Here is a 19,530-nt window from a genome sequence, read left to right on the forward strand (position 1 = left end):
CACTTTCAGTTTTAGTATTAAAATCAGCAATGGCATTTCCTTCACTTAAAGGGCTGGGCAAATCAGAATGCGCTCGGAGATGTCCTGCAAAAATTGGATGAGAGTGCCTCCATAGTAGGCTTTGTATGGTTAGTAAATATTCTTGTACACAAGACACTGGAGCTATATAAGCAGCAGTTTCTAAGGGATCCAATATATGATACACATTTTTACTATCCGTGTATAAGGTACGTGGCTCATCAGAAAAATGTTGAAGGTCTAATTTTACTGCAGCTAGTTCTGCAAATTATGCAGACTTCACTTAAAGTATAGAGCGTTTGATAATGGGAAAAGAAACAACTACTGCACATCCATTTGAAGAGCCATCTGTAAGTACATTACGGGCCCCCTTCAGAGGATTTTGGGATTTTAAAAAATGAGCTAACTTACTGGAAGGAAAATGACTATCAAAGCGGCAGGGTGTGGAACACAAGAAATGTGCCCACTCCTCATCAAACTGTTGAAGCCATTGTATCTGTTGTTGAATGTAGGGATTAACAATTACATCAGGCATCTTGCCAAAAACTTGAATACTCATTTTGTATGCCTTTTGAATAATAGAAAGCATTGGCTGAGGATAAGATCTGTCTTTCTTGGGGATGCATGTTCATGCACCCAGTTTGCCAAAATATCGCAGTAGGGGAATACGCTGAAGCAAAGACTAATAATAACATCAAGTTCTGAGAATAGTCAATATAATTTAAATGTGCAGATTGGAGACATTTTTGAACAAGCTGTATACATTCTCGCGCAGCAGGCGTTAAGGTGTGTGGAGAAGTGGGATCAGAATCTCCTTGTAAAATATCAAATAATGGTCTAAGCTGCCCAGTGGTTAGGGCAAAACTAGATCGAACCCAAATTATGTCTCCCAATATTTTTTGAAAATCATTAAGGGTTGTCAGATTATCCAGCCTTAAAGAAATCTTTTGAGGACGGATACCAGAAAATAACAGTTGATGACCCAGGTATTGATAGGGAAATTCTTGTTGCACCTTTTCTGGGGCTAATCTTAAGCCCGCTAATTGAAGATTATGTTGCAATTCCCCAAAAGCTTCATTCACTTCCTTAGAATCCAGGCAGGCTAAAAGAATATCATCCATATAATGTATAATATATAGGGATTGAAATTTCTCTCTAATAGGGGCAATGGGCAATGATACATAAATGATACATAAATTTGACAAATTGTGGGTAATGGGAGATGTCATTCTGCATAGGTATCTCATACTGGTTAATAAATAAAGCACTGTTGGCCAATAGGAAAGGAGGATAGGAGGGAGTTGGAGACAAGGAGTATGAGGAAGTAGTAAGGAGTCAGGGTGGAGACTGGAGAGAACAGAACCGCCATTCCTCCACTGTCGGTAAGAACACGTGGAAATACATAGAAATGGGTTAATAATTAAGACAGAGCTAGTTGATAAGAAACTAGCACCTGACCAACAGATTGTATCAAATATAGAGTCTCTGTGTATTATTTGGGGCTGGTGCGGCACCGGGACAAGACCAGGCGGGCAGAAAAACCTTATGTGACGCCCACGTGGCTAGTAAGGACTTCCACTTAAAATTTAACAAAAGCTTAAAAAAGGTTTTAGAAACAAAAGAACAGAGACAAGCAAGGTTTCTTGGTAACAGCATTTTTCTCGGTTGGATTCTGCTTTGCGAGAGACAAGCAGATATTTGCAAGGCTCCTTTAAGGGAAGGTTCCTGACTCAGCATAAGCAGCAAAAAAACTGCAAGGCTTTTAAGAAACTCTGCTAACAATTCATTGGTGTGTATGAGAGCTGGCAATGGCAGGGACCACATCTCCAAGCTGGCAGCATGCTTGCTAGACTGCAGCACAGACAAAGGCAGTGAGCACACATTTCAATGCTGGCGGTAAAATAGCCACCGCCATCTTTTATAAACTGCTGCAAAACAACAAAGACTTTCATTTTAGCAATGTTGTTTACCAGATAAAAGACTCGTGGCCAGAAAAAGATAAAGATTTACAGTAAAGAGAGATTCATATTAAGAAAAACCTCTAAAGGTTTACAGTGTGTTTTAAAAAATATACATAGGCTTGGAAGAAAAAGAGAAAAAAATGGAATAGTTTTAAAAAGACAAAGAAGGACTGGGTGTGGTGGCATACACCTTTAATCCCAGCACTCGGGAGACACAGGCAAGCAGATATCTGTGATTTCAAAGTAAACCTGGTATGCAGAGTAAATTCCAGGACAGATAAGAGATACACAGAGAAACCCTGTCTCAAAAAAAAAGAAAAGAAATAGAATAATAAAAAAGCCACAGATGGAGAGAATCTGGATACTGTACGGTATTATATTGTCTTTGTATTGTTTGACTGCTGAGGAAACAACTGTTAAAACAAATGCTGCTGAATTAATTCAATTTATATATTTTAAAAATGCTTTGACTTCAAAATTTAAGTCTGACAAGTTACTGGGGAAAAGGATTTCTATTTTTGTTTCCACAGAAAATAAAAAGCTGTGGATTCCTTCCAGACTAACGTGGTTTGAGCAAGCCAGACCCCCTGAAACAGAGTTTCTGGTGATCCAATATTCAAAACAGCTTGAACAAGGCAGCCTTACAGACTACAGCCAAGATATCTACGTCTTCTTAGGATCCTCATGACAGCGCCCCCTATCAGCAGGAAGTAGTTTGGAAAGAACGATGCCCAAATTCCCAAATATTGTTCATAAATGTTTGTTTTCATTTAAATGGACTTGGTTATAAATGGTTAATGATCACAACCAATATCTTTTTAAAGGTTAAAAGGGAATTATGGTATAGATATGCATAGTTTGTTTTGGAATGGATTTTCATTTATTGATACAATTTAAGGTCAATTTTGTGATGTGTATATTTCTCCTTTTGTTTAGGTATTGTGTTTAAATAGTTCAGTCAGAAATGTATAATGTAGTGTAGATAATTACCTATGATAGTCAAAGCTTAGAGTTAAGTTAGCTAGGTTTTTTAAGATACACGGAGATGTATTTGAGATAGATAGGCATTCTTCAAACCTTTCAAAGACCTACAGAATATGGCATTTAAAGTGGTTTAGGGTTTTCATGACAGTGAGACATAATTGCTGTTGGCAATACCACCTGTACCCGAAAGGAAGATGGACATCGAAGAAATGCATTATGAAGTTTGCTTTCAATATAGCAAAACTAGCCATTTGGACAAGATACTGCTCTTGTCTGGACTGTTTGACTTTGTGATGTATGAACTGGACATGCAGGACCCACAGAAAAGTGACTGCTGATTCAAGATGGACATTGCTACAGAGTTCCTGCTTCATGGAAGAGTCTGCCAGACAGTCTGCAGGACACAGAGAAAAGTGACTGACAAACTGCCAATACAAGAAGACAGTTTAAATTTTCCTGCTTTGCTGAAGAGTTTGCTATTCACACTATGGCCTATGGGCTGATGATGGAAGATTACAAAAGAACTTCAGGTGACCAGGCAGTAAGTTGTCTCTGTCATTTCTAGAGTTTATATATTTTCCTTCTGTGGTCTTTGATGGAGTTGAAGACAGATAGTAATGATTATAGTTTTCCTTAGTTAAGCTTAAAGATAAATTACATATAGAACTTTAACTCACAAATATAAAATAGATGATGGAATATTTTCTTCAAATCTTGCTAAATGTTAATGGACTAAATAGTGTTAACTGTGATTCTTATTTGATAACTGTTATGTGATTTGTTTTGCTATGTTAAGGATAAAACCCTTCTTTTTATTTAGACAGAAAAGAGGAGATGATGGGTGATGTCATTCTGTATATGTTTCTCATACTGGTTAATAAATAAAGCACTGTTGGCCAATAGGAAAGGAGGATAGGAGGGACTAGGATACAAGGAGGAAGAGGAAGTAGTAAAGAATCAGGATGGAGAGACCGGGGAGACCAGATGCCTGCCCCACTCCCCGGTAAGGAGATCACGTGGAAACACATAGAAATGGGTTAATAAGACAGAGCTAGCCAATAAGAAACTAGCACCTGGCCAACAGCATAATATCACATACAGAGTCTCTGTTTATTATTTGAGGCTGGTGTGGCGGCGGGACAAGACTAGCGGCGAGAGGAAAACCGTCCTTCTTACAAGTGGGACTATTGGCCATTCCTTGAGGCAACACCACCCATTGATATCTCTTTTAGGGCTCTTTAAAGTTAATAGAAGGAATGCTAAATGAAAATCACTCACTATCCTGAGGATGCAAAGGAATGCTAAAAAAGCAATCTTTTAGGACTATAACTAATAAATGATAGCCTTGAGGAATACCCACAGGGGAAGGCAAGCCAGGTTGTGTTGCTCCCATAATTTGCATACAATCATTAACAGTTCGGAGATCTTGTAGGAGTCTCCATTTTCCAGACTTTTTCTTTATAACAAAGATTGGGGTATTCCATGGGGAAGTGGAAGGAACAATATGTCCTGCCTCTAATTGTTCCTTTACAAGTTGATGTGCAGCCTGTAACTTCTCAATAGATAAGGGTCATTGCTCCACCCATACTGGGTTATCAGTTTTCCAGATAATAGGAATGGGAACAGGCTGTATAGCAAAACCCCTAGAGAAAATTTCCCAGCCCAGAGTGATCTCCGGCTCTTTTGATAATCAAATTTTTGGATGCAACAGACTGAGGGTCACATTGTAGGAATTTTCCCAGTCCTTTTCCTTGTACAAACCTTGGTCAGCCAGCAAATTTTTAACAGGCTCAGTAGTAAGGACTGCTCCCATGGCCTGAAGCACATCTCTCCCCCAAAGATTAACAGGTATATGACAACATAAAAGGCTGAAAAATTCCTGTATGTCCTTCATCATCTGACCATTTAAGAAACTGAGTACTACATTCTGGAGCCACAGCAGTTCCCACTCCTTGTAAATGAGTGGAGGCTGGCTGAAGAGGCCATGCTTGTGGCCAATTTTTTTGCTATTACTGAGGAGTCTGCCCCGTGTCCCCAAGTCCAGAAAATCGTCTACCTTGTATGGTAAGGGTGAGCATGGGGCGCTGTTCAAGAGTTGATACCCAAAAGGCACCCATGGAGCCTGTGGACCCAAAACCAGCAGATCCCCTGATGTCCTTTAAAAAAGGTTTTGAACATAGGGAGAACCAATTGTGCTATCTGAGCACCCTGTGGTATCATTAATATCCCAATTTTGGCCCTAACCATGATTTTTCTTTCTCCTTGAAAGTCTGAATATACTACTCCTGGAAAACTAATTCCTTTCAACAAGGCACTATTGCATCCTAACAATAGCCCTATTGCTCCTGGGGGAAGAGGCCCAAAGACTCCTGTTCTCAAGGCTTGAGTGCCCATTTGTGCTGTTAATATTGCTCGGGTGGCGGAACAGAGGTCCAATCCTGTGCTTCCTGGAGTACCTCTGATAAGGTCCTGGACATAAAGGGTCAAAAAGAATTTGAGTTGCAAGGGTAGCGTATTGCCTCCACTTGTTGCACTCGTGAGCATATCTGAATTCCTAGCAGGAAATCCGGCAGCAGCATTAATTTGCGTGGTTTTCTTGCAAAATTCTTGAAATTTGCCTCTCCAGAGCAAATAGTCACACCCACTAAGCCCGGCTCTGCAGAGCTGCATACAATCACTAGGGGTGCAATTTAATGCTGTGAAAGACTCAAAAATTGAGTAAAAAGAGCATGAGGCCCATAAGCAATTACAGTCTCTTTAAGTGTTTTATACCCTTAAAATATAATGGTCTGTGTTCCCTAACCCTGTTATCCTGTTATCTCTATTACTGGAAATACCTGTCTTTCCTTTTCTAATGCTTCTACCTTTGTTATTAAATCTTTGACCTCTTCCTCTAACTCTCGAGGTGTAGAGGCCCTACTAAAGGAATCAGAATCACAAAAGGAGTTGTGCTGTGGCGGATGGCATATACACTCATCAGCTTCAGTTTCTGATTCTAAAGTATTCTCCTCATCAGTTACAGTAGGACTATCATCATCTAGTTGGGATTGCTCTTGTTCCCTGATAGATTTCACAGAGTCTAAATTTTGTACTTCCTCAAAAATCCTATTCATCTCTGCCAACTGTTCTTTTACTTTAACATTGTTGCTCAAGAGTGCACTTTTAACTAGACGCCAAAGGGAAAGGATGGCAATAGGAAATTATCAGGCCCCAGTTCTTTATAAGCCTTTTACGTGTTCCTAATCGGGGATGTCAAAGCCTCCAGATTGCATAAACCAGGGGCTATGTTCCTCTAATATATCAAAAAAATTCTTTAGCTGTCTTGGTTTTATTCCTGTTGTCCTGCATTTTCAATAGGGCCACTAAATGCCCGCTGTGATTTTCCTTATAGTTACTGGCACCCATCCTTCAATACACTTACTTTTGCCGGCCGGCCTTCGAGGGTGATCTCTTAGGTGATCCTTTCTTTCCCGATCTTGGCGGGATTTCCACTTGTCGCGCCCGTACTACAATCTGTTCCACGAATCGGGCGAAGGCCTAGAGATTGAAATAAAGACAAGACAGCAGGTCATTCATTCAATGGCAAAGTCGGAAAACAAATGCTGAATGCCATTTATTGAGGGGCAAGAACGGGCTTAAATACCGACTTATAGCACAGTGGAAAATTACAGGAATTTTTTGGCTTAACTCCTCCCTGTGTTATCACGAGGTATGGTTGTCATGGGGTGTGTGTCACGAGGTGTGTTGTCACGAGGCTTGTGTCATGAGAAGAGTACCAACAAAAGCCTTGGGGCAAGGAGTTCCTGCCAACAGCTTCACGCTAGCTCAAGGTGCCTTGGTGTCCTACACATTCTATTTTTTAAGTGAATGATTACAGTGAATACAAGTAAAACCTAACATGTTTTCCATGTCTCTTACATGATTAAACATTTTACATACATACATTCATGTCCAAGCAGCTTTAGATTAACAGAGTGTGTAAACCAGCAAGGTATTTTTCTCAGACAGTTCTTTTACTGGCAGAATGCATGATACAGTCCTCAGGGTGCATACCTATTCACCAACAGTTCTTTATATCACGAGGCAGAGGGTAGAAATGGGTACAAGGAATTAATCATCACCCTTGATCACCAATTCATCCCAGCAAGAAAGGTATGTGAGTCAGTAATAGCTAAGCTGCCCTCACTTTTGTTCCTGGCCTCAGTGAGTCCCTCATTCAACTATCAAAAGTGTTCCTTTCTAAACTTTAAATTATTCTCCAGGTCATTAACAAAGACACTTTATCCTAACCTTAAGTCATGACTTAAAGCTGTGATTTAGCCATGATGCACACTGAAACCCATGAACATATCTCCCAACATTAAGATTAAAAGATTAAAATCAAAAGATTGAGATAGCCTAGCTTCTGGGACTCTATTGTTTTCCTTAACCATTGACCTAAGCTGCAGTCTATATGTCTCCTCAAGAGGAATCCCTAAGTTCTAGCTGCAGGACCCTTCCTTGTCCTTATTTTCCCACCCTCTGTAGCCCCTGCTTTATCAGGGGCAGGTACAAAACTATATCCGTCTTTACCTATTTAATATTCCTATAAAAACACTTAATCATCAATTCTATTTAAACTAACACTGTTTGTTGTATAAAATTATTGTTTTAACTAAAGGGTACAACTTAAGAGGATTCATCTTCATAATAGTCCACAGTAGAGGATTATTACTCCCAGTAGAGGGAAGGAGGAGTGGCTCAGCTGTTAAAGGCTAGGCGCACAACCAAAAATGCCCAGTAGAACTGGATATTTCCATGAGATAATCCCACACCATGCCACATACCAGAGAAAAGCACGCAAAGGCTCGGCGGCTAGAGACATTCTGCAGCCGAAGCCCTCAGGGCCTTGCCTATCTGGGATTCACCCATCAGTGCCTCGCACTCTGGTGTGCTGACTGAGCTCCTGAATTCAAGTGTCACCTGATGATCCTCTGACGTGGCCACCGGTCCCTGGGTACATGAGGGATGGGGAGAGCTGGTAACAGTGTTCCTAAAGGTCAACATCACCACCCCAGGGCAACTTGGTGCTACATTCTCCCCCTGTCCGAAGGCAATGGGACTCTCCTCTACACTTCATGCCTCTGCCTGCCTCCATCCCTCCCGATAACAGAGTGGCAAGTGTGGCCCCATGACCTGGTCTAAAGGGAATGATTATCCTACCAGGCACATGGGTGACGTGTTTCACAGGAGGTTTATATCCTGGTTCCGCTGGGTGGCCTTCACCTTACTTTTCTGTTAAATGGGAATGTCAGAGACACATGTGGCTATTTGAAGAAAACTGGCCCCCACAGGTTCATAGGGAGGGGCACTATTTGAAAGAATCAAAAGGTGTGGCCTTGTTGAAGGAAGTGTGTTACTGGGGATGGTGGTCTTTGGAGTTTCAGAAGCCTAAGCCTGTCTCAATGTCTCTCTCTTCGTGCTGCATCCAGGTACAGAGAAGAATGCTCAACTACCATGTCTGTCTCTGTGTGTGTCTTTCTGTCTTTCTGTGTTAAACCTCTGAAACTGTAAGCAAGTCACAATTAAAATGCTTGCTTTTATAAGAATTGCTGTGGTCAGGATGTTTTTGCATCAATAGAACACTAAGACACAAGCCAAACATCGATCTCGGGACCTGGCACTTAGATATTAAAACATGTATGAGAGGTTGGGGGGGGGGAGAAGAAACCTCAGAAATGGGTCACAAACGTGAAGTCATGGTTAGAAAAAAAACATGGAGGGGATGTATTCCTGTCCTGGCAGTCCCATCATTTCTAGGGGTCCTAGGAGTACTTATGGGTTGGGCTACCACACCTGGATCTCAGCATGACCTTCATATTACTATCAGGCATTGCGAGCTTGGTGGTCTCCTTTTTTATCTCTGTGTATTACAATGTCATCAACACCTGGTCTCACTGGTACCTCCTTAACTCCTTCCAGGTGAGCAGAGGCCTAGTGATATCAGCAAGAACGAGGAGAGGGGGACAGGCCTCCCCTCCAGGAGGAATGCAGACGTTTGTGGATTACAACTGGAGGAAGCCTGAGGGGGAGGCATACTTCCAAAAATTCATTGGACTTCTGGTTCTGATGTTCCACACTCAGGGGAGAGAAACTGCTCTAAAACAAAGGAGATGAGGGCAGTTGGTAGCTGTCTGTGGGAATCTGCAAAAACGGCTCTCACATCCATTAGCGAGGCCTGTTTGGAGCCAGGGTCTCATGGGATGATTTCCCTAGAGTGCAGATCTCGCTCCTGGTGTTATGTTGAGTAGACTTGGCCCACTGGATGATGCCAATTCGCCACTGACCTGTGTCTTGTGGAATGTGGCCATAAAGCCAAGAGGTCGTCCAGACTGTTTCTATTAGTGGAACATTGCTTTGTTCTATAAATCTGACCTCATAGGATCCAGACCTGGGCAACAAGGTGCTTGTCTTAAAGCAGGCTTACTCCTACACTACCCACAGCTCTGATCAGGTTTATATGTCTTCCCCTCAGACCCCTTTAGTGTCTCTCTGAGCAGTTGGCTTTGGGTTTCGGTCATTGTCAGACATAATTTAATTTGTTTTTAAGTGTCAAAAAACCCAGTTGCAACCGGTGAAAGCAGAAGAGGGTTTCACCGTCTCCAACCTGCAGGGTTCAAGGAGTCTTAACTGCCAAGCTGAGGTGCTGCTACTTACTGCTCAAAGGATGTCACTAGTGCCAGCGTCTCTGGCTCAGGGACTTCAATAGCTTCAAGACACTGGACTTCACCTGTTTCTTGTTTCCACACCCATGGCATGAAACATCTGTCTATACTCTTAAGGGTGTCCTAATTATGAACTGACTTGGGGAAGTAGGAAGTGAGCTGTTTAACTGTTGCTTTCTCTGATTTGCTCTAATTTGAAGGGAGGAAGGAGAATTCATGAGTCATTGACAACTCTTTTTTTTGTTAATTTTTTTTGGGGGGTCTGGCTGGATGTTTGTGGTAAATGTATTTAAACCCAGCACTCGGGAGGCAGAGGCATTCAGATTTCTGTGCGTTTCAGGCCACCCTGGTCTACAGAGGTAGTTCCAGGAGAGGTCCCAAAGCTTCACAGAGAATCACTTGTCTCAAAAAACCCAACAATTTTCTTTTGACTATGGGTGTGTTTTCTGAATGTTTATCTGTGTATACATTAGTATAGTGCCTGTCGAGGCCAGGAAATGGGCTTCATATCTCCAGGAACTGGGGTTACAAATGGCTATTGGCATTATGTGGGTGTTAGTAATTGAAACTAGGTCATCTAGAAGACATCCAGTGTTCTTAACTGCTGAGCCTTTTCTCCAGCTCCATAATTAACAAGTTCTGACCATTCCAGTAGTGGTGCAAGGGCTTGGAGTTTAAGCTCCTGGTTTGCTTGCTGTATTGATGCTGTCAGTGTTCTCTTGTTGTAGTTGGTCTGGTCATTATCTAGACACTAGTAACAGAGTCTTCTAGACCCATAAAGACTGCAGTAATCCTCAAAGACCACATTCAGGATTGCAATAAGAAGCAACTCTTATTATTCAGCTTTACTTGATAAAAACATCCCAGGCACTAACTTACAAAGAGGAAAGAGTTGTTAATTCACAACTCTGCCTCTAGTAAAGATGAAGTTTGGCTGAACGTCATATCCTAAATACATATAAGAGGACACATCCACAATGACACCAGAATAGAAAGCAAATGACAGGATTCCCCTTAGCCCCTTGGAAAGCTCACTCTAATGACTTCTGACTTGGCCTTACCTCCTAAAAATCCACAGCATCTTTCCACCCATGGGAACACAGCCTCTAGGAGTGAATTTTTGGGGGAATCCTTAACATTCAAACCAATCCAGTTGTCTTCCATGCCGTCTATATCTCCTGAAGACCCATGTCCTTGTCAGCCTCAAGGCTGCAGCCATTTGCCCTTGGGTGACCAGCTTCCTTTTCTTCCAAGACCCCTCTGGCAAGGCTATATCCCACCACCCCACCAAGCCCTTGGCCTTCCCCTTGACTCTGTTGATTTTCACTTCATTCCAAAGGATTCCCTGTTGTGATCTGTCTGCCCACTGAATGGTAACCGCACAGGCTAGACAGGAGTGTGAAAAGGCTTCATCGACGCAGTACTTCTGGTACAGGAAAACACTCAACATCTCACCATCCATCCGGGGGGATGGAGGAGTGCAGTGGGAGCCAGCACTGTGCCTCACCCTTGCCTGGCTTATTGTCTATCTGTGTATACTGCGGGGTACTGAGTCAACTGGCAAAGTAGGCATGAGACCCCTGTGCCTGGGTGGATTTGAACATGGACAGAGAGGTGTCATAATGAGCTTTCCAAATATTCACAGACAGACATGGAGAGGAAAGTGCCTGCCATAGTCCGTCAACTTGACATAGTTCAGACTCACCTCTCCTAAGAAGGGAGTCATAGTTAAGACGTGGCCAAGAGCAGATTGGCCTATGGGCAAGTCTGTAGAGGATTGCCTTGATTATTATTATGTTCATTTTGAATCAAGTTTATTCACTTGATTATTTTATCATTACTTTATAAATGTGCTGGTCTCAAATCTCTAATTTATATAAAGGTATGTAAATCAGCTGATGATTGCCTTATGAGTTGTTTCAAAGGGGCCAGCCCACTGTGGTTGGCACCATTCTCTGTGTAGGTGATCCCACACGGTAGAAAGCTAGCTAAGCATGATCCTGTGAACAAAACAGCGAAAGTATTTATTAACTTCTGCTTCAAAGTCATTCTTGCCTTCTTGTCCTGACTGCAAAAGGCCATGGGAATGTACAGCGGTGTCTAGTGTTTAACAAGTAGAATCACTTGGGGAGCCCCACTTCGCAAAGCTGTGAGGATATTGACAGAACATTTTCTGCCGTTTTCTCAAGTGCCACTACTATGCCTCCTTAATAAGAATAGCTGTGGGGTTCTTTCCACAGCCCTTTGTTGGTGTGCCTTACACTTATTGGGCACACATATAGCTGTGGATAGTCAGGAAGATCATGTTTAAGCTGTACAATTCTGATGAATAGACATAAAAGAAAGCTATTTTACAAACTGACAAAGGATTCTCAGTCACAAAGACAGACTTTTTTACAGAATACAGTTAACTTTAGACTTCAGAGGAGATTGAAAGCAGGCTGATTGTCCCTGGAGACAAATACCTGGTTGCTCTAGAGACAAATACATCAGGTCATTTTTCTAGGTGTTGTTTTACTTATTCAAGGACAGAGCTTGAAGGAACTTTATTCTTCTGGTACTCTCCAACCTCAAGGTTCAGCGAATTGTTTACTGTCTGGGAAACCCTCACCAACTTAGAGCTATGTGCAAGGTTATGGTTGCACACTGGCTGGTCATTGTGACAGTCCCAACCTAAGAGAAACTATGTGACTTATGTTGTGTTTTGAGAATGGTAGGACCCTGAAAAAGTTAGTTATAATTGTTCAGAGTTTGTCTGTAAGAAGAGCAACAGAGGCAGCATCGATGATGCCGAGATCGATAGGAGCAATCACAGTGTAGAGCAGAAAGCTGTGTAAGAATCTGTGGCAGAAAGTTGCTGTGGGTGAGAGAAGTGTGAGAGAGTGAGTGAGTGAGAGTGAGTAAAGAATGAATGAATGATGTAGAAGGAATATGTATGCGTGTGCGAGAGAGACCTTTGTAAGGGCTGCTGCTTAACCGTGACTGGGGAGATGTGTAACTGTGGTGGGGGGCAGGGAAGATGAAGCTGTATAGAAAAGAGATTTAGAGGAGAGATGTATGTCAAAAGGAGATGTGTAGCCATTTGAAAAGAGATTTAACTAAATACAAAACTATGTCACAGCAGGAGAGAGATGTTTGTAAGAAAGATGTCTGGCCATGTGAAAAGAGAGGTAAGTAAATATAAATCTATGTAACAGCAGGAGAGAGGTACATGTATTTAAAGAGAGATTGTCAAGAAAAAGAGATTGAGTACGCAGAAGGTTAGCAGCTTTTTTCTTAGGTTCCCAGCAGGAAGCATGTCTTTCTCCTAAGACAGAAAAGTCTAGCAACCCTCAGATAAGAATCTTAAGCGCCCTGCCACTCTTAGGCATTCTTTTGGCTACCCTGGAGCAGATCTGGGTTCTGGCCTCCCATGGTCTTCCTCCCCCAGCTTTCTTTCGTGATTCACCATGACATAGAATTAGCCAAATAAACCCTTTCCTCCCCTTCATTGCCTTTGTTGAAAAAGGTTTACTACAGTGCAGAAAGAAGAGTAGCATGGTGCCATAATAAAGTACAATATTTACAGACAGCCACGGAGACATGGACACCATAATAGACAGGATATATTAGCAGAGGCCAAGGAGGAACTTTTAAAGGCAATCATAGCGAGGACTATGCAATATGTATTGAGATGTCTTTGAGCACAAGGACTGACAACAAGCAATGCCTCAGTCCCAGACTGAAGGCAGACCTTCTTGACAAGTTCCAGTGGTCTTTTTGTTTCTGTATGTTTGGTGACAGTGGCAGTCAAGCAGTCATATATGAGAAGCCCTCTTCATAGCTTTATTTACTTTTATATTAGAGTTTATTAAAAATGACCACATTTTTATCCTGAAAAACCTTCAGACCTGTAAAAGAATTTTAGTGTGTTTTCCAGATGTTATCAGCTGTGGGCCAACTCCTAAGACAATTGACCCAAAGATTGTGCCATCTTCTTGGTTGATGTGAACAGATTCCACGTACTCTGTCTCCAATTCATCTGTGCTCTTCTCTGATTGGGGAAGCATTAGGCTCCAAAAAGATCTTCCCTCGAATGGGGGTTTTCTTTTTTTCTTTTTTCGTTTGGTTTTACTTTGATAATATTTTTTACTTAAATTTGAAACAAGTTTGTTTTACATGTCAATCCCATTTCCCTCACCTTCCCTTCCTCACGTGTCCCTCCACCAACCCCCATCCCTTCCCCTTTCTGCTCTCTAGGGAGTGTGAGGCCTTCCAGGAGAGATCTTCAAAATCTGTCATATCATTTGGAACAGGGTCCAGGAACTCCCCCATGTGTCTAGGCTGAGAGAATATCACTCTTTTAGTGATGGGCTCTCAAATTTCATTCATATACTAGGGATAAATACTGAGCCACTACCAGAGGTCCCATAGATTACCCAGTCCTCCTAACTAACACCCATGTTCAGGGGGGTCTGGGTCAGTCCTATGCTGGTTTCCCAGCTATCAGACTGGAGTCCATGAGTTCCCCCTTGTTCAGGTCAGCTGTTTCTGTGGGTTTCTCCAGCCTGATCTTCACCCCTTTGCTCAACACTCCTCCATCTTTGTGATTTTTAAATCATTTTGTCACCATTTTCTGTTTTTTTTTAAATAGGCAGCTAATTTCCTATTTTGTGTAGCTCTTAATTGTGAAAACTTGGGTGACCTTTTCTCTTTGTTGCCCAAACCACAAATGACAAAATCTGCAGGCCTGCCATGGCCATGAAAGCTTCCTAACCATTTTCACAGATTCTGTAATTCCTTCCCTTGCTGGACTGAGATAGAAATCTTCATGGCATTTTCATACTTCAGGAATGTAGACTCAATCTGCCTGCACATAGGTCTTGATACCCACAATTTGGCCCTCCTGGGCTTCACAACAACATGAATGTTGATACACTTCACTTCTGGAGATTCATTTGTTGATTCATGTGGTCAATGGATGAAAGGAAGCATCCCCTATCCCTCTATACTCTCTCAATTTTTATGCCTAAAATTTCATAAGATTCAGCAAGATCCTTGTTCATCGTCATCATACATTAAACATGCAACTGAGACTCATCTTCCAAAAATGTAGATGGAGGATCTCTGTGGCAGTAGTTCCTGAGTAGGAAGCTTGGAGTTGGCCAGCCTGCATTCATGCTCTTGGCATGGTGCCTGTTCTCAGAGGGGAAAGAAAATTGCTTGCTTCCACGTGAGCAAGGATGTCATGTCCTCAGTGAGCAGAATACATGCCTCCTTCATATACTTTTACTGCTTTTAAGGAAAATGTCCTCAGTACACCTGCAGAGATGCAGGCAGAGGTTCTCACAGGATGATCTATGCAGCAACAGCATCACCTGGATACCTACTGGGAACATCAATAAAGGGGCCTGACTCCAGACTTTCCAAACTGGAAACTCCGGATGTGGGACCCAGCAATCTTTCTCAGCAATCTCTCCATGCAATGAGAGTTTGAGAATCCCTAGACAAAGGCTTTGCTTTGGAAACAACAATAGAATTAACCACATAGCTTTGGAAATGACAATAGAATTAAGTATATAGATAATTTTCTTGCTCATCCCAAGCAGCAGTATCTTTTAAATCTGTGCTACTTTTTTTATTTTATATAACCAAGTCCATTTAAATGAAAACAAACATGTATACACAATATTTGGGAATTTGGGGGTTGTCCTTTCCAAACTACTTCCTGCTGGTAAGGGGCAGAGACATGGGGGATTCGAAGAAGATTCAGAAATCCTGGCTGTAGTCTGACAGGCTGCTTTGTCCAGCTGTTTTGTACGTAAGATCACCTGGTCCTCTGTTTCAGATGGTCTGGCTTGATCAAACCACGTTAGTCTGGAAGGAATCCACATCATTTAATTTTCTGTGGAAACAAAAATAGAAATCCTTTTCCCCAGTAACTTGTCCTTGAACTTAAATTTTGGAGTCAAAGAACTTTTTATAATTTAATTTATTAGTTTACATGTTGATCCCAGTTCCCTCTCCCTACCTCTCTCCCTCCCTCTCTCCATTTCTCCCTCACTCCTTCTCTCCCTTTTACCCTCTCTGACCTCTCACATGCACTCTAACCACCCTCCCCTCACATCCCTCCACCCCAATTCCGCTTATTAACTCTTTATATGAAGCTCTTATTCCTCTTTCTAGAAAGGAAGATTTGAAGTTCCTAATGTACTTAATTTCCTTTGACAAGAATTTATCTATTATTATGGAACCGAACGCGGTGGGGGGGGGGAACTCACCAGGAATTTGGTGTGCTCATGAGCGGCGAGGAGAGATTCTAATCTCTCACTTTGCTGCAGCTTTCAGGTCTGCAGGTCTGGCACTCTTCTTGGTGTGTGGTACCAACATTTTTCAGGGGTGGGGGGACTCAGTTCGGTAAACATCCTCCCTTGAGCCTGTGGTTGGGCGCCAGTTGCCCCGACCAGTGGGGCGGAGTTATTCGTGGGTCAAGGGGGGGCCAGAATCTGAAAATAATGGGAGAGAAAGAAGGAATGAGACCAAGCAATCTTTGTCAAGGTCTCATTTTATTAGGCACAAAGAGGGGTTTTTAAAGCAAAGCATTGAGGAAATGGGAAGTGGTTGCTCTGCCGACTCTGGTGCTCTGGTATTGTCCCAGGCCATAAATATCTGCTTATCTCAGTTCCTGGTGTCTGGTTCATCTCAGCTCCTGGGTTGAGTGGAACAGACTGCTTGTTTAGCACTTTTCTGTTTTACCAAGATAAGACTCATTTAGAGTTTTAAGGTTCAAGTCATTCAGCAGGAGGATGTGACTCAAGGCCGGCTCCCAACACAGGCCGAATTTCTTCAATGGGAAATAGGACACATTATTCATTTAGCAAATTGTGTGCCTGGAGATAGATGTTTAGAGAGCCCTTCCATGAAATCCCTTAGTGTGACAGCTCTCAGGACTGGGGTGTCTTAAATCTGTTGCCTCTAGTTTTGTGAGGTGTTTGTTTGTTCATTGGAATATATCCAGCAACAGGCATTTTGTATCCTTCAGCTCTTCATAGCCTTTGCTGTCTTTAAGAAGTCTGCTGTCTTGGAGACCTCTGGTCCCAACTCCTACTCTCTTTGGAACTCTTCAGCTGCCCTATCTTGCTGCTGTTTTGGTTGTGGTGATTATGATGTTATCTTTCCTTCTGACTCTTCATGTCAATTCCACAATCTCTGCTTCCTGTTTCCCCTGTGAACATACTCTAATAATGATGAAGGAGTTGTTGCATATGCTTTTCAGGAAAAACTGAACCAACAACGCAACAAAGAAACAAGTCTGTCCAAGCCTAGCTTGAACCAATGAAGTTTATTGCCTTACTTACAGGGCCATGGATAATTCAAAGGCAACTGTATCACAGGAAAGTGCACCCCAGTATAAGCAATGACACATAAAACTTACATTTCCAGAGCATCCTGCACTACCTGTCTCTTATCTATAGTAATTGTTCTAATTAAATAATCTTAGGAAGTGGCTTCATGAATCTGGCATATTTGGGGAGTCTTCTGAGACCTACAGGTTTCATTAACTTCCTGAATCTTTTTGTTTTTGTTTGTTTGTTTTGAGACAGGGTTACTTTGTTTAGCCATGGGTGTCCTAGAACTCACTCTGTAGACCAGGTGGCTTTGAGCTCATAGAGATCCACCTGCCTCTGCCTCTCAAGTGCTGAGATTAAGAGTGTGCCACCATTGTCTAGCTAACTTCCTGAATCTTAAAAAGCCACCCCTCAGGAGGAATAGTTTCATGGGAGGAAATAGCTATAGAACAATAGGTAAGAAAACTTCATACAAGACGAAACTTTTATAAGATATAATGTTGTGTAACCCAAGAGCAACACAGCTAACTCAAAAACTGAGCCAAGCACCTGCTTATACAGCCAGAGAAAGAACATGTGTTTGCATTAATCACGACAGTTACTGATCAATTGAAATACCTTTTTTGCACCAATAACAGGCTGCCTCCTCCCCAAAAAAGGAGTAAAATGTTTTAATGATTAATCTTTTTTTATGTGTACTGATGTTTGCCTGTGTGAGTGTGTTGGATCCCCTAGAACTGGAATTACAGTTGTGTTCTTCCATGTGGATGCTAGGAATTGAACCCAGGTCTTATGGAAGAGTAGTCAGTGCTCAGCCATCTCTCCAGTCCCAACGGGCCGCCTTCTTGGCCAACAAGGAAAATACACCCCCCCACACATACACATAATTAAATTTGGCTGGCTGTTAAAATTTAGCCAAGGTTGTAATGGAAGACTGTTCACTGAAAGTTGTTTAAAACACTGAAGGCTTAAATAGTGACTTCTAGATTAGTGATACACTATGGATGCAAGTAGTTTTGAGACACTATAGCTTCCTCAAGGCTTCCTTAGAGTGTACACCGCAGGTGAGCTACCATGATGGCAATCTGGATGGTTTGATGGCTGATTATCTCCATTGAAGAGAATGAGGGGAATCTGGGAATGGTCTAGTATCTTTAATTTCAGGGATTAAATCTCTCCTAGTGCTCTCTCTCTCTCGCTCTCTCTCTCTCTCGTTTTTTCAAGATGGGGTTTCTCTATTGCTTTGGAGCCTGTCCTGGAACTTGCTCTTGTAGACCAGGCTGGCCTCAAACTCAGAGATTTGCCTGCCTCTGCCTCCCAAGTGTTGGCATTAAAGGTGTATACTACCAATGTCTGGCTCACTCCTGGCTCTTAACGTATTAGTTTATTTAAGCAAATAGTAAACATTAAGACGCACCTGTGATAAAAAGCTTCACACTAACATTAACAGTGAATTAAACATACATTAATAGTGCATTGATAATGTTTAGCAGTGCTTTTTTTTACTCTTACATGTCCTTAGGAGACTTGGGTAACTTCAATGAGGGTAGGTGGTGCAGGTCACCTGCAGAAATATACTGCGCAGAGGCCATGTCTGGAGAGCTGTTTGGAAGGTAGTTTCCCCCCTCTCTGGGCCTACTTCTCCTGGGAGGGGGGAGTCTTGGAACCTGGGGTTCCTCAGTCCTATCCCTACTGGCCTTCTTGATTGAAGAACTATCCAACCCCAATGCCTGGATCAATGCAGCTAACCAGACCTTCTCACTGGGCTTAAGGTGTGGTGGCCTGATTGCCTTTGCCAGCTACAATGACCCCTCCAACAACTGCCAGAAGCATGCCATCAATGTGTCCATCATCAACAGATCACTGCCATATTTTCCAGCATTTTGACCTTCGACATCTATGGCTTCAAGGCAACCTTCAACTATGAAAACTGCTTAAACAAGTGAGTCTAAGCTGTCCCCAAAACCTTGATTCCCCAAGTGGGAAGGCAAGTCTCCAAAGCTCCGAGCTGGAAGAGAGACTGGGAAGGACTGGGTTCCCAGAGTTGAAGGAGTAGACTAAAGACACCAGTATTGAGGTCTGCAATGTGAGGGTCAGTTCTCTTTCCCCGATGTGCTAATTGCTGCCTTCTACAAGCACTAGAAACTAAGGGTCCAGAAAGTGAAGGCTTGCCTTGTAGGGAAGGGGACGTTTACTGTAGGCATTTCACTTAGCAGAAAAGGGCATTGGGGAGGGAATATAAGCCAGTGTCTTCAGTCCCATTCCCCATCTCAAGTGTAAGCAAGGCCTCTCTAGCCAAGTCTACTGTCTTTGGGTTCCCTCAAAACAGATGCTAATATGTCCACTAGGGAGGTCACTTACATGAGTAGCCATCTCTAAATTAGGACTGAAATTAATGTATGTTCAAATAACTTGTATATTGATAAGAATTTAAATTTAAGTGAATCTAAGGTTAATGGGTTACTCGGTGGCTCAAGCACAATGTTCATTTCTGCCACCCTATACAGTTTCATCAGGTATCACTGGCACAGATCT

General features: G+C 42.3%; 1 pseudogene; it reads left to right on the top strand.

Moving 5' to 3' along the window:
- Positions 1–19,530, top strand: part of LOC127218387 (sodium- and chloride-dependent transporter XTRP3-like) — a 47,488-nt pseudogene that overhangs the window by 27,609 nt on the left and 349 nt on the right.

This window comes from Phodopus roborovskii, unplaced genomic scaffold (assembly GCF_943737965.1).
Source record: "Phodopus roborovskii unplaced genomic scaffold, PHOROB, whole genome shotgun sequence".
Taxonomy (NCBI): domain Eukaryota; kingdom Metazoa; phylum Chordata; class Mammalia; order Rodentia; family Cricetidae; genus Phodopus; species Phodopus roborovskii.